This window comes from Herpailurus yagouaroundi, unplaced genomic scaffold, assembly GCF_014898765.1.
Source record: "Herpailurus yagouaroundi ecotype Mexico unplaced genomic scaffold, PumYag 141, whole genome shotgun sequence".
Taxonomy (NCBI): Eukaryota; Metazoa; Chordata; class Mammalia; order Carnivora; family Felidae; genus Herpailurus; species Herpailurus yagouaroundi.
Window position 1 is genome coordinate 41405935 of NW_024412396.1, and position 6117 is coordinate 41412051.

Genomic DNA, 6117 nt, shown 5'->3' on the forward strand with positions numbered 1-6117 from the left:
AGAGCTTACTTAAAAAAAAAAAAAAGTTAAAACAACAAAAATATGTGACAGGAGACCCTGACAAGTGGAGCTCAATGAACAAAGAATGTGAGACCACATGCAGTCCTTGATAATTGTGTTAAGATGTTGGTCTTTATCCTGAAAGTGATGGGAAGCCACTGAAAGGCATAGGCAGGTAAATGATATGATCACATCAGCGTTTTGTAAAGATCAATCTGGCTTCAGGGCAGAGGAGGAGACTGTAGAGGACCAGAATAATTAATTATAGGGAGGTCAGTTAGATGGGAATGTCATGGTAAAGTGCAACAGAGTGGTGGCAGTGGGCTGGAACACAGGGGGATGGATTAAAGAGCTACTTGGTGGTTGACACTGACAGTGGGTGGGATGGGTTGGAAGCAGGAGAGCAGGGTGAGCAACAAGGGTGGGAGGAACTGAAATGAACTCCCCGGTTTCTGGTTTACACAATTGGATCGGTGACAGAGACCTTCTCTCAGATGGGGAAGATGGGAAGAAGACCGGGTTCGGGGAAGTCAGGAGTTTGGTTGTGGATGTGTTGAGGTTCAGTTCCCTCTGGGACACCTAGGTACAGCTGTCAGGCAGGCAGCTGCACCTGCACGGGTTTGGAATGGAGGGTAAGGATGAGGCTGAGCTCCCTGAGAGAGCAGGGAGCAGGTACAGAGAGGAGAGCGAGCAGGGCCAGGGCGGGGGGGGGGGGGGGGGGCGCCTTGAACACCTCTGTCTGGTGTATCTGTCTGTGTTCTTTCCCTCTTCCATAGGTGACAAATAAGTCTTACGACTGGTAAGTGACAGAAGAGGGACTGAAGTGGAGTCTGACTTCCAACCTTTGCCTTCCCCAGTAAGTTCTCAAAAAAGTGCAAGATGTAGCCTTGCTTTTGGTCTTTTTCCAATTTTATGTAAAATCAGCCTGAAGAAATCAAAATGTGCTAAGAAAGAGGTGACACGGAAGAAGAGATTTCCATACCCTCCTGTGTCTGGATGCCCAGTTAACAAGGTTGTTGTTTTTTGTTTGTTTGTTTTGCTTTGTTTTGTTTTGTTTGCTTGTTTTTTTCACCACTTAGGAAAAATAAAAAGCCAGGATTTCTCGAACAGGGTTTAAAGTTTGCTTCAAGTTTACCTTCAGAAGCACATTGGAAAGATGTTCTCCTTTTTAAGTGAATCCTTTGGTGTAAAGAGTAAGAAAAATCTATCCCAGCTTTGGGCACACATTTCGGTGGCTAGGCTTCACTGAGATGCTTCCTCCCTGAACTTTAACATTTGTCTCTTGTCAACATGTAAGAAATGGAGAGAATTGGAGCCAGAAGCAGCCAGCTTAGCTAGGACCCAACATAAACCTGTAGTAATCCTACTTCTTCCTCTACTTCCTCATCTCAGGTCACAGCTGTATAGTTGGAGTGAGGAATTTCACGTATTATTTAGAGATTTCGTGTGTTACCCAGAAATTTCATGTCTAGGATTCCATTGACCTTTTCTCAGTGAAGCAAAGCAAACTCACAACTGTCCTTTGGACATCTCATGAGGAAGTCTATGATAACTCCTGATTTATGAGGTTGGCTGCCAGTGAATCCCTAGGATGGGATGGTGGAATGTGAGAGACCAGCCCTAGAACCCAGCGAACAGGTGTTTAGAGTGACGGACTAAAGATAAGAAGCACAATGATATGAGGCACTGAGATAAGTCAGAAACCCACCTGGGTTTTTAGACAGTTTTTAACCTTCATAAGAATGTTCCCACATTTATTTGATCTTTCACTGTGCTTTACCAACAGCAAGTACCTGCATATCCATACTTTAGTGTAGTTCTGACCTGAGGTCCAGGACATCTTGCCTAAACTCACAGTTATCTTCTGAAGGAGCAGTGTATTTCTTCGACAAGCAGATAAATCCAGTGTTCATATATGCTGTTAACATAAGGGGAAGCTGGGTGAAAGGTAGACAGAAACTCTATGTACCACTTTTGTGACTTTTCTGTATGTCTAAAATTATTTCAAAATAAAAAGTTTTTTTTTAAAGATGGCATTCCACTATATTCTGGTTTCTATCATTTCTGATGAAAGGAGAATGACAATTCACATCATTTTTCTTCTGTTATGTCACTTTTATGATACCTCATTTCTCTGGCTGTTTTCAATATTTTCTCTTTATTTTTGGTGTTAGGAATTTGCCTTTGATGCACCTCGGCATAACCTTTTTGTATTTAACCTTGGTGTCCCTCTTCTTTCTGGGACTGTGCTTATATAGATTTCACAGTGAGATTTCTTTCTTTTAACTTATTGCAAAAATATTTTCCTTCATTGACAATATTTATAATGGCCATTTATCTTTAAATCTTTGTATGCTAACTCCAAGGATTGATCCTAAATTTCTCTGGGTTTTATTCTGTTTTCTCTCTTTTAAGACTGGGGAACATTTCTTGGTTCTTCACATGTCCAGTAATTTTGAATTGAATTAACCTTGTTAGTGCTATATTGTAGGGATATTGGATTCATTTTTTGTTCCTTCAAAGAATGTTGATGTTTTTTTTTAGTGGTCAGTGAAATTGAGTGGACTTAAACTGTGAACTCTGTCTCTTGGACTCAAATCTCACATCTGAGGCACTGGCTTTCTCTGTGGTGCTTGGAGTGCGTCCCTGACATGCATGGTTCATAGGCCAACCATAAACTTGGGCAGAGTTTATACACAGAATTTGGGGCTCCTATGCTCTCCTTTCTCACTCTCCAGTCATTGTGGATCTGTGTCCTCTGATTCTTTGGGACAGAAAGACAGAAGGACAGATCTTGTATCAGAGTTTTGTCATCTCATACACACTAACTTCAGTCTGCCATCAGGCTAAAAGTTATTTAAATGAGGATTTCCTCCTTATTTGCCCCTTCTTGAAGGTTTTACCTCCCCTCAGACTTTGCCTTGCCCCCTTCTAGAAGATTGTAGTTATTTTCTGTGGGATGGTGGGATCCAGTAGGAGCCTAATCAGGCATGCTCTTGGTTGCTGCTTCCTGATTGATTCTTGTCTCTCTAGGCCAGTGCCACTTACTACTTAGCAAATGCATCAAAGAGAAGCAACTCAGACTCTTGGGCTGATTTCTCTGCACTTCCCTTTGCAGCACCATCTTCAAGCCCTTGCTTACTCAGTACCCTTGAACTTCAACTGTCATTTCTCAAGCACCATAACACAGCTGAAAACTGCTCAACCTCTCTCTCTTCACAGGTGCCTTTTCTCTTACCCTCAGTCCCTCTTCCCAGACCACTCAGAAATTGGCAAATGCCCCAGTTAAAAATTAGCACAGATTGTCCAGCTTACCTTGATGAGTTTCCCTTCTCTCCTGGCCATCCTGTCCTGGCTGCTTTAGTAGCCACCTATCCCCCAAGTCTCAAACATGGAATTTTGTTTTGTTATTATTCATGTTTTCTAGTTACTCACAACAGTAGGTTTGGTCTTCTATGTGCTAGCTTGCCAGGAATGGAAATGGAACATGAGCATCCAAGTTTTTAAAATTAACCTACATGATTCACATAAGCGTATGGCAACAAGAAGGCAATTTGTGTAAAATATTTATATAAGGCAAAAGTAGTTGTAAAAGTCAGAGTTTTAAAGGTGTAATTCAAGTCAGTGAACTCCATGAAGCATAGTGGATAAGAGCATTTGCTCTGCAGCAGCCAGATCTTCACTCAAATCCTACTCTGCTGGCTCCTAGACAAATAACTGGGCAAATTACTTAAGTTCAGGTTTTTCACCTATAAAAGGCAGATAATAGTTCTTACCTCCTCCTAACTAATAGTAGTAACTTAATAGTAATCATGAGAGAACGAAATGAATTACTATGTATAAAACCCTTAGTATAAATATCCATGAGGTATAGATACACTATATATATCCATACACACACACACACACACACACACACACACACACACACACACAAGAATACATAGATACTTAGATAGATAGAGGATAGATAGATAGATAGATAGATAGAACAGTAATGCATACAATACAAAATTGTATGGATGAAAAAGAAGAGAATGCAAAAGCCACAGTATATTATGTATGTATTAGTTTCCTATTGCTGTTATAATGCATTACCACAAACTCAATGGCTTAAAAAAATGCAAATTTATTATCTTACAGTTCTGCAAGTCAGAAGTCCAAAATAGGTTGACAGAACTGTGTTCCTTCTAAAAGCTCTGGGAGAAAACCCCTGCTTTGCCTTTTTTAGATTCTGGAGGCTAGCTGCATTCTCTGACATGGGGTCCCACACCCACTTCTGGATGTTGGCCTCCACTTCTGTTGTTGCAGCTCCTTCTCTGACTCTGACACACTTTCTTCCCTCTTCTAAGGGCCTGTGTGATTACACTGGACCCACCCATATACTCCAGGATAATCTTCCTTTTTTTTTTTTTAGAAGAGAATTTTTTTTAAATTTTTTTTTAATGTTTATTTATTTTTGAGAGAGACAGAGACAGAATACGAGTGGGTTGGGGCAGAGAGAGAGGGAGACACAGAATCCGAAGCAGGCTCCAGGCTCCAAGCTATCAGCACAGAGCCTGACGGGGGGCTTGAACTCATGAGCTGTGAGATCATGACCTGAGCTGAAGTCAGATGCTCAACCGACGGAACCACCCAGGCGCCCCACCAGGATAATCTTCTCATCTCGAGATCCTTAATTTAAGGACATCTGCAAAATTCCTATTATCATGTAAGGAAACATACTCACAAATTTTGGGGACTATCATGTGGAAATTTGGTGAGGGGAACATTATTCCATAATATACTACAATGTACCACTGCTATGAATTTAATGCCATTCTTCTTACAACTGAGCTAAGAGTAATCAGATACACTGGCTTTTAGATGACTTTGAGCATCTACTTAAGTTTCATCTTTATCATTGTTAATATGGTCTAAAATCCTTTAAAAATGGCTTTTTAAACTTTGAGGTAGCTACACATCAGATTCTGAATTGCAAGAGGCAATCATGTCTTAGAGCCATCATTTCAGATATCATTCCTATCAGTTACCCAGGCTTTGCTCTTGACTGAATGGTTTTGGAAGAATTCCTATTGTCCTGCAAGTGTTGGAGAGAGGATAAAATAAGAATCATTTGGCCATTACCTCCCTACTTTTTCTAAAAGTGCTGGATAGCTCATTTTTTTTCCAGGTAATTTTTTTTTTCTCGGACAGACATCTTGGGGTCAAGCAATCAACCACTCTGGTAATTATGCTATTATCTTTTCCTTGCTAGTCTATCCCCCTTTCTATGCTACCCTCTTCCTTCTATACATGCATCCTCTTCCCCAGGGGTCCCATTAGCCCTTTGCCCACTTGAAACACCATTGTAACAGCTATCTTCCTTTACCATCATTATCCAAGGACTTATAGCCTCTTCCTTTATAATATAAGTGCACTGGCCAGGTAAACTAACCGTTGTAACCATCTGTCACAAAATTGGAGTGGATTAATTCAATAAATGCTATATCTCCCTCATATCACATTCCAATGCAGGTTGGTACGATGTATGGGGGAGTCCTATGTTTTACACAGTTATTCAGGCACCCAGGCTCCTTCCACCTTGAGGACTTATGCTCCTCTGACTCTGTGGAGATAATAGTTGGAGAAAGAGAGAGAAGGTTCACACATGGGAGGGTTTCATGGACCAGTTCTAGAAGTGGCATATGTCACTTCTGCCCCACATCTGACTAGTCAGACTCTAGTCATTTGGCCACACATAATTAATTGCAAGAGAGTCTGGGAAAAGAGTCCCCAGGAGGGAAAGAAAAATATTTGGTGAACAAGTAGCCAGTTTATACAACAACAAATATTATACTATGTTGTATAGTAGAATATATGAGAGAGGATATCATATAATGATATCAGTGATATAAAAATTGTATATCACTGATATACAGTTTATACAACAACAAATATTATACTATGTTGTATAGTAGAATATATGAGAGAGGATATCATATAATGATATCAGTGATATAAAAATTGTATATCATCTATATTCCTGGCTAGATTTTTATCTTTTAGGATAAAGAGTTTATATCACTTTTTCTGCAGCAGTATCTAACACAGTAGTTGCCCAATAAATGTTTGATG